Genomic DNA, 10490 nt, shown 5'->3' with positions numbered 1-10490 from the left:
CATGCCTGTAATCCCAGCTACTTGGGAGGCTGAGGCAGGAGTATCACTTGAACCCGGGAGGTGGAGGTTGCAGTGAGCTGAGATAGCACCATTGCACTCCAGCCTGGGTGACAAGAGCGTCTCAAAAAAAAAAAAAAAAAAAAGGTCATTGGTACCTAGGATAGCTTGCGTGTTTACTATGTGGTTGGCTCCCAAGGTGTCATCTTCAGCTACCCTATTTGGTTGTTGCCATTGTTATCATTGTCACTTCAGAGATAAGGCAACCGGCCTCAAAGAGCCAGAGGGCACGGCCAATAAGGTGAGACTTGTGCATGGCAGCTGGAATCTGAACAGGGACCATCTGGCTTCAGGGCACCCTTATCTGCTGCATCAGGCCACCTCCCAGGTTCGTAAAAGGGGCTATTCAGGACGCTTTGGAAAAATATTCCCTGGCACAGGGCTCCCTGGAGTCAAAGGCAATCTCTGTGCATTGAAACTATGTAAGAGCAAGAATTCAGCCACAGAAGTCATGTAGAGCAATAGTTCTCAGACTTGAACATGCATCAGAATTACCTGGAGGGCTTGTAATCACACAGACTGCTGGCTCTCAACCTCAGCAATTCTGACTCAGTAGGTCTGGGTGAGATGGGAGAATTTGCATTCAGCAGAGCAGCAGGTGTTGTCCAGGCTGCTGGTCCCTGGCTCACACTTTGGGAGTCCCTGGTGGAGAGACAGGCAGGACTGTGCTCTGAATAGGATTGTTACTCCCTGGGTGAGGCGGCCCTGAGGGGGTGTGGATGAAAAGCCTGCTGATAGCTCCACTGTCCACTCCAGACATCCTCCCATCACCCCTTTGCAAAGGGCCAGTCTCTCTAAATGCAACACAGCCATACTCAGCTTTGCGGCATGAGGACTCAAAAGCAAATGCTCTGATACCTCTTGGACTATGTTGCTAGCCCCGTGCCAGGTGCAAATTAGGTGTTTACCAAGTGCCCAGGTAGATTCTCTTCGATTAGCAAATCCTGTGAATTCCTAGATATCCCCTGGGTGGGAGAAAGAGCTGATACTTTTCTTCCTCCCCACATTATTTTACTTACTTTTAAAATTGGAGATGTACTGACTCAGCTCAGAAATGACAAGGTGATATGGTGTGGATATTGTCCCCTCCAAATTCCATGTTGAAATGTGATCCCAGTGTTGGACATGGAGCCTAGTGGGAGGTGTATGGGTCAGGGGGGCAGATCCCTTGTGAATGGCTTGGTGCCCTCCCCATGGTAATGAGTGAGTTATTGCTCTCTTAGCTCATGTGAGAGCTGGTTGTTAAACAGAGCCTGGCTTCTCCTCCTTCCTCTTGCTCCCTCTCTCACCATGTGACATACCTGTTTCCCCTTTGCCTTCCACCATGATTGGAAGCTTCCTAGGCCCCCACAATAAGCCAAGCAGATGCCAGCACCATGATCCTTGTATGGCCTCCAGAACCATGAGCCAAATAAACCTTGTTTTAAAAATAAATTACCCATACTCAGGTATTCCCTTATAGCAACACAAAACAGACTAAGACACATGGGAAGGCAATGGAAAATGAGATTCCACAGGGAAATTGACATTTTATGCAAAAGAAGGAATAAATCAACCCAGCACTCCCACAGCCCAGGCAGGCAGGCTCTCAGTGCACTAGAATCCAACCTGCACATGGTGGGTGACACTGTGTTGTGACTTCTGCCTGAAAAGTGAATCACTCTGGTCAACAAAGCAACATCAGACTTGACAGATGGGACTATTATTTCAGGACCCTCTTGGACCTGGTGTTGCTTTTCAGAGGATCCACTTCATATCACAGCAAACATGTGAAAACTCAGCCCCTTCCATGTTACAGCTAACCTATTCTCTTGTTGATTTTGAAAGGATGTTTTATAATTTTGCTTTTGGAATTATTTAGCCATAAAAATATTTAATGTATAAGTGGCCATGATTTCTTAGCAGTCTTGTATATTTGGGAACTTTTTGTGAATTGAAATAAATCTAGGCTGGGCACGGTGGCTCATGCCTGTAATCCCAGCACTTTGGGAGGCCAAGGCAGGTGGATTGCCTGAGGTCAGGAGTTCGAGAGCAGCCTGGCCAACATGGTGAAACCCAGTCTCTACTAAAAATGCAAAACAGAAGCCAGGCATTATGGTGGACACCTGTAATCCCAGCTACTCAGGAGTCTGAGGCAGGAGAATTGCTTGAACCCAGGAGGCGGAGGTTGCAGTGAGCTGAGATTGCACCACTGCACTTCAGCCTGGGCAACAGGAGCATAACTCCATCTCAAAAAAAAAAAAAAAAAATTATGCGTGAATATTTAATTAAATATGTATTAATTCCAATGTTGTTATTTCTTATTTTGGAGCGAATAGATTTTTTTTTTTTTCCTTCAGCGTTTAATCATGTCGAAAGGCTCATAGGACCAGGCACTGGCTTTTTAGTGCCTAGAGGTTAAAATATTCCTGCCACAGGTGGGGTGCTCTTCTGCAAACGCCTCGGCCTGGGCGCTCTCCTGTGGACATTTGTGAAGCTCATTCCCTCCGCTCCACCAGTTGTGAGCATGAGCATCACCTTCACCATGAGGCCGGCCCTGGCCACACTCTCCCTTCCTTGGCCTCCCCAATCCGCTTTACTCTTCTTGCCTTTGCCACCTTCAATGGTTCATGACATGTACTCACTTATCATGTGTACTGTTTACTATCTGTTCCTCCCAGCCCAGCCCCACCTACTCCATTCAGATAGAACAGAAGCTGCAAGAGGACTCAGGGCTTTGTTTTTATCCCAAGTACCTAGAAACATGCCTGGAACTTAATATATTTGTTGGGTAGAAGTGCACATCTAATTGCAGCTAGGGGTCAAGATACTAAATGGGGGCTTTTCCTTATGTGCCCAAAGCCAAGGAAGGAGACAGAACCTTCTCTTGTATAATAATATCTAGGAAAGCTGTTGGCCAAGCTTTACCTGGAGGGTGAGGAAGGTCTGGATGTTGTTTCAGTGCCCTAACTGCCAGAGCTTGAACTCAAAACTGGGGTTGTGCAGGCAGGATGGCTTTAGTTGGGTGCAGGGAAGTCCAATCCATGTAAATGTCATCTGGTGCCTCCTTGACCTAGATGGCCTAATTGCCTCTGATGGCCAGATGGCAAGGAGGTAACAAAGGGAGTCATACTTCTGGAACATACTCCTGGAGTCTTCATGAAGTGCACTTTCCTAGACTTACTCTGTCCCCCATGCGCATAGAGTGTTGTTGAAATTGTCTATGTTGTATCTTCAAAAGTCACCATCAATTTGCCCTTTGGGCCATTATATGTGCCACCTTCATTATGGGGTAGCCTTTCTGAAGAGCCCAGTACAGCACCAATTGCTTTCCTGGTCACTGATCAGGGCCACTAATTTCTTAGGCAATTAACCTGCATCGTCCCCTCACCCCTCTTTACTATGCCGTTGAGAATGCCTCAGTTAATTAACTCAGATAATTTCTAACTCCCACTTGAGCCAGCAATTCTTAAATTTAGTTTAAAACCCAAATTTAAAACAGGCAATAGAGATCCTCCTATTTCTTTAGACTGGTGGATATTAACACTCCCAACTAGTAACAACACTAATAATGTAATCATAATTTTTTGAGCCCCAGCGTGCTACATAATGTTATCACCAACTCTTAATACATTATAGAAGGATCCTTTCATGCAGGTTAATTAGATAAACATATGCAAATTCGATGGCATTTTTCTTCATTTTGATGAGCAAGGATTTGTTTGATTTTCCCAGTGGGGAATTTGTGTGTGCAGGATTATGATGTTAAGTTGAACTGTGGTGTGTGTGTGTGTGTCTGTTAAGCCCAGCACTCTTATGTGTCTTTTAAGATTGTCATGGTAGACATGGCAGGAAATGCTAGATCTTGAGTCCCAGCTCTTCCATTTCCTAGGTGCATAATATGCTCCTCTTTCCTCCTCTGTAAAATGGGACACACCTGGCAGGGTTGTACCAAGCTCTAAATGAAACTACATGTGCAAAACTGAACCTAAAATAGTGTGGCCCACACAGTACTTTGGTTTTGCTCCACTTGTCTGAGGGTCCATCATCAAAGAAGAGATAACAAGTCCATAGTGTCCTCATTGCCTTAAAGAAGTGGTAAAAGTCTAGGTGCAAAGATGCAAAAGGATCTAGATGAGAGAATCAGGCAACAGGTGCAGGTGCAAGGCTTGCAGAACTGACTGACTGTTCAATGAGTTGATAGGAAGCTCTAATTGAACTGGAACTGGGTCTCAGCTTTATCCTGTGAGCCGGTAGAGAAGATGGGGGCATCAGGAGACTCAAGGGGATTGCCCAGTCTCTGCTGTCACTCTCTAAGCTTGAGCACACCTTTTCCCATGGAGGGGGCTCCCTATATGTATAGGGGTGGAAAGAGAAGCTGGCACTCCCTTGCTGCCTCCCTTCTAGCATGGCTATGAGAGACAGCACTTGGGAATGGCTCCTCAGTTGGCAGACATGCCAACTGTCTGTCAGAGCCATCTCCAACCCACAGGCTCACAGACAGTAGGATGAGGGCCATGCCCTACCTCCAGACTCCCTCTTCCTGGGATTCTAATGTGCTTCCTTGGCTTGCTGATGTTAGTTGCATCTTCACTAATGAAGCAAATGGTGCCCTTTCTTTCCCAGAGGAGGTTGGTGGCTGCAAAAGGGACAGCCCCATCTCAGGATGGGAGGGCACCTGGGCTGATGTTCTTCTCCAGTGGCAGCTTGGAGTGGGCACTTCCTCTGGTGCATATAGCCCCAGAATATTTGCCTTTGTTACCAAGATAGGCCCGGATGCACTTTCAAAGAAACCAGAAGCTGCTTCTCTTCAGGAACTTCGTTACCCTGGTTACCTGGCAGGGACATCTGTCTGCCACAGGAGGAGGTCCTTGACAGTAACTAGTGCTTTACAAACACCACAAAGGCCAGGCCGGAGGGGCTCGGCCTCAGGGCCACAGTCATTTACCACCATGTCTATCCTGTCCTGCATTCAGTGACTCATTCTCTCCATTCACTGTTCATTCATTCAGGTACTACTTTGCTCCTTGGTTTTATTCAACTATCAGTTTGGTCATCCATCCATTGATTCATTCAGTTATTCAGTTAGACATTCATTTGTCCACCAATCTTCTCATTCATCCATCCCTCCATCCACCCATCTCCCCATTCCTCCATCCACCCACCCATCCATCCTTTCATTTGGTCAGTCAGGAATTAAACTAGCCAGGCAATCAATAGACACATATGTACTCCAATATCCAAAGCACTGTCTTTTGGGAGCAAGGACGGAAGGGCACTAACATCCATTGCCAGATTACTATGTGCCAGGTACAGTGCCAACCTCTTAACATATTTGATTTTCACATTAATTCCAGAGGCAAGTATTATGCTTCCCACCTACAGAAGAGGAAAGTAAGGCCAGAGAAACTGGATGACCTGTCTAGAGACAGTCAACCAGTAGGAGACAGAGCTAAGGTTCCAACCCAGGGCCTCCTAACTCTTTAGCCCCTGTCTTTTCCAGTTTCTGTTTATCATCACTACTTACAAAGTGCTTTGGTATTCCTGTGAAACCACAATCCTGGGAGATGCATCATATTGCCCCACTGTGCAAATGAGGAGAGTGTGGCTCAGGGAGGTTGTGAGATGCTGGAGGCCACACGGTGGCTAAGGACAAAATTAGAACTTGAACTCAGGTCTTCTGAATGCAAAGGTTTTGTTCTTTCCACAGCATTGTGTGCTCCAAGAATTAGCCACTTGGAGTAGCAAGCTCTGAGTGGCTCTGTTCACTGGGTATATGGGAAGGAACCCTGGGTTCTGGGGAGGGGGTGATGATCATGTGCTGGGGGGCAGGGGAGGATTTATAAAGGAGGGAGAGCCAAGCCAGGCTTGAAGGACTAGGGAATGTTGCCAGCTGGAGAGCACTCCGAATGAAGCAGAGGTGCAGAATCTGTTTAGGGGTTTGGCTAGAGCAGGACACCTGTGTTGGGCAAAGGAAGATGGAATGTAGGTGGGGCCTTCCCTTCCAGAAAGACGGCTCAAAGAGTCCAGAGGACTTAAGTAATCCACAAATCTGACTGTGTCTCTCTCTTAGTTAAAACTCTTCAATATCCCCTCTCCATTTCTTCAGGATAAAACCCGCACCCTTTGCCCTCTGTCCCTGTCCCTCTGCCTGTGCACCTGGCCAACACCCAGCAGCCCTGCCCACAGGCCATCCTACCTCTAACATGTCTGTGTAGGTGCCTGGATGCAGTGGCTTCTCCCGGCAGTGACTCAGGGAGCAACTTTTGTTTCAAGGAACCGTATGGGCAGGCCCGCCACTCCCTGGCTGGCCTCTTCCATCCAAAACAAACAGTCTGGCAGGCAGCATGTGGGCCCCAGAATTAAGAGAAGGGCATTTCAGGATAACCAGGAGAGCTTCCAGAGAAAAGCTCATTTGTTGTTAGGAAGTAAAGATGATGAACCCAGGAATAGGCCTGGGTAAGCGTGGGTGTGTGACTTCTCTAATGGCCCAACAGACACCATAATAAAAGCCACTTATTGAGAACTTACTGTGTTCTAAGTCCCATCTTCACAACTTCTATGCAGCAGAGGGATCATTTGCCCAAGGAGGAAACTGAAGCTCGGAACCCTTTAGCCAGTGGCTCAAAGTTCCACAAGCCAGCAAGCAGTAGATTTGAACTCGGGTTTGTCCAGCACCAACAGCACCCTTTACAACAGCAGCATGGGTCAAAAAGCTTAGATTGCAGAGATGTGATCATTTAGGTCTTTGCAAAAAAATCAATCATTTTCATATTTTTAGAGCAGTTTTCCTAAACAACGTGCTAGTCATCTCTTTGGGACAAAAAGCCTAAATGGATGGAGAACTATTGAACCAGGACATTAGGTTTTCTGAGTGGTGCTGCTGGGTTGCCATACTGGAGTGGGAACTATACTGACGGGCTTATGTAATTGACAAGAGAAAGGACAAGAGGAATCAGAGAAGGAATCCCACAGTGAATCCCAGAATGGTCTCCTCTGATCAGCTTCCTGGGCAGCTCCACATTCCCCAGTGGAAAGCGGGCAGAAATGGAGAGATCAAGGCCATGTAGCAGTGCCCACGATGGAGCTCAGGGCCATGCCAGGACTCCAGCCGCCAGTCCCTTGTAGGTGGGCTCACTTATGCCCCACCTAGGGTCGCCATTCTCCCAGGTTCTTAAGCCCATCTCCACAGGGCCATATGGGGCTCAGCATCTGATGTGAGGCCTAGGGGCTTGGAATTAAGTCACCTGGAGCTGCTACCAGGAGTGAGCCCTGGGCAACTGCACATCACATTCAAGCTGAGTTTGTTCCACTGGATTTCCTGTCAGACTGTCCATAGGGGTCTCTAGCCCTTTTCCAGGCCTGGGGCTTGCCTTATTTCTGCCAACCTCCCTTCTGAAAGCCAGATTTGCCCCCAGGCTCATCCACCACACCACTATCCCTTGATGACCCCCGCCCCTACTGCCCCATCTCTCATCCTGGACACTGTACTAGGGGCTGATGCTATTGAGGTAATTAAGACATGGTCCCTGCTCTTGAGGAAATCATGATCCCCTGGGGAAAATAACACTACAGTCTAAAAATGGGGAGCAGTGGGGTTGCAGAGGACAGAGGGCCACTTCTGTAAGCTCAGAAAGATGTCTTAGAGTCAATGAGTTTTGATTGGAGTTAATGTTTGTGTTCCAATGTAGGCAGATTTTATTTGTGGGAGGTTAGGGGGTGGGGTGGCGCTGAAGGAAAAACCCATTCTGCGCAGAGGAAGCAACATGAAAAAAGACACAGGAGAGGAAACAACTCAATATCCTTCAGCAGGTGAATGGATAAACAAACTGTGGTGTATCCACACAAGGGAGTACTATCCAGCAACAGAGAAGAATGAACTCATACACGCAACACAGAGGAATCTCAAAATACTTAGGCTGAGCCAAGGAAGCCACACATAAAAGAGTACGTACTGTATGAGTCCATTTACAGAAAGTTGTAGAACATGCAAACTGTAGTAACAAAAAGCAGACCAGTGGTTGTGGTTGGGGTGGAGGAGGTAGTCGGGGGGAATGATAAAGGGGCAGAGAGCAGTTCTGGGGGTGACAGATGTGTTCACTGTCTTTTTTTTTTTTTTTTTGAGACAGAGCCCTGCTCTGTTACCCAGGCTGGAGAGCAGTGCCACAATCTTGGCTCATTGCCACTTCCACCTCCTGGGTTCAAGCGATCCTCCTGCCTCAGCCTCCCAAGTAGCTGGGATTACAAGCGTATGCCACCAGGTCTGGTTAATTTTTGTATTTTTAGTAGAGATGGGGTTTCATCATGTTGGCCAGGAAAGTAGCTGGGATTACAAGCGTGTACCACCACGTCTGGCTAATTTTTGTATTTTTAGTAGAGATGGGTTTCATCATGTTGGCCAGGCTGGTCTCGAACTCCTGACCTCAAGTGATCCATCTGCCTCGGCCTCCAAAGGGCTGGGATTACAGGCGTGAGCCACCACGCCTGGCCTTGTTCATTGTCTTGAGTGTGGCAATGTTTTCACAGGTGTATTTATAGGTCAAATCTTACCAAACTATGCTCTTTCCATGTGTCCACCAGTTTATTGCATATCAAGTATATTTCAATAAAACTGTTTTCTTTTTTAAGGCAGGGAACCTGGAATAGCTGGGGTGTGGGGAGCCCCAGGCAGTTGGGTTAGGCTTAAACAAAGTGTCTGAAGGCTTAGAGGCCCAGGGAGAGTTGTGGCGAGAAGCTCGGATTTTATTCCGAGGCAACTGGGAGCCACTGAAGGCTTTTAAGCAAGATGATGGCGCTGTCAGGTTTGTATGGGAAAATGATTGTTCTGGAAAGAGGCTGGTCAGGAGTCCAGGCACAGATGGGAGGACCTGGACTAGGTTAGGAACAGGGAGACAGAGAGGATTGATGGATTCAAAAGATGTTTAGGAGTCAGAATTGGCAGGACTTGGTCTCTCACTGGACATGGAGAAGGAAGACTGGAAGGAGTCAAAGGTGGTGATCAGGCTTCTGTTTGGGTGACTAGGAGCTGGCAGGACTGAGATGAGAACTCATAAGGGGCTCGGCTTTGCCAGGTGCTGCCCTTAGGACGCTGACTGCTGTCTCCAAGGCTTCTCCAGGTACTGACAGCGGCTTGGAGTTTCTCTGCTTTTGGGCTGTGGTGCTTCAGACCACATACATGCTCTCCCTGGAGCCAACTTGAGGCGCTTTGCCAATTCCTTCTCCCCCTCAGTGGTGCTAAGATGCTTAAGTCATGCTCGGTTTCTGGCCCAGATCTGTCCTTGTTCTGACAGGAAGGCAGACGAATACTAAGCATCCAGGGAGAGGTATCATGGGAAGATTCCTGGACCAGAAGTGGGGAGCTCTGAGTTTGACTTTGACTCTTTCTCCTCTTATCTTCAGTTTCCTGTCTGTAAACTGAGGCAGATAAGATCCTTGGGTCCCAGCCCTGGCTGTGCATTAGAATCATCTGAAGGTCTTTTAAAACAACTGATGCCACAGTAAGATTCCATTACACATCTACTAGAAAGGTTAAAATAAAAAGGTTGACAGTATCAAGAGCTGGCGAGAATATGGAACAACTGGAACTCTCACACACTGCTGGCTGGAGTAAAACTGGTGGACCAATCTGGAAAACAGTTTCACTGCTTCTTATAAAGCTAAATGTACTCTTACTATATAGCCCAGTGACTCCACCCAATATCCAAGAGAAAAGAGTACAATTGTCCACCAAAGACTTGCATAAAAATGTTCATAGCAGTTTTATTCATAATAGCCCAAAACTGGAAATTTAAATGTCCATCAACTGGAAAATAGACAAATTGTGCTTTGTGTGCAAAAGAGAATATTACACAGCAATACAACACACATTGACGAAGATAAATTTTATAGACACAATGTTGAGCAAAAGAAGTTAGACCCGAAAGAGTATAATACATACTGTGTAATGACAATTATATGAAGTTCAAGAACAGACAGAACTAATCCATGTAGATAGAAATCAGAATAGTGGTTACCTCTGGCTGCTAGAGCTACAGGAAGCCTTCTGGGGTGTTGGAGCTGTATCTTACCCTGGATGATGGACACACAGTTGATTGAGCTTTACACTTAAGTGTTGTAGACTTTACTATATTTAAGTTATACCTCAAAACAAAGCAAAAAGAAAAGAAGGAAAAAATAATAGTAATTCCAGTCCCACGTGACCAGAGATTCAGCTTGGTCTGGGGTAGGGTCTTAAGAATTTTTTTGGCCGGGCGCGGTGGCTCAAGCCTATAATCCCAGCACTTTGGGAGGCCGAGGCGAAGTCAGGAGATGGAGACCATCCTGGCAAACACGGTGAAACCCCGTCTCTACTGAAAATACAAAAAAATTAGCCGGGCGCAGTGGCGGGCGCCTGTAGTCCCAGCTTCTCAGGAGACTGAGGCAGGAGAATGGCATAAACCCGGGAGGCGGAGCTT

This window comes from Colobus angolensis, unplaced genomic scaffold (genome assembly GCF_000951035.1).
Source record: "Colobus angolensis palliatus isolate OR3802 unplaced genomic scaffold, Cang.pa_1.0 Scaffold85, whole genome shotgun sequence".
Taxonomy (NCBI): Eukaryota; Metazoa; Chordata; class Mammalia; order Primates; family Cercopithecidae; genus Colobus; species Colobus angolensis.
The sequence above is the reverse complement of the archived record's forward strand: the minus strand, read 5'-3'. Positions refer to the sequence as shown.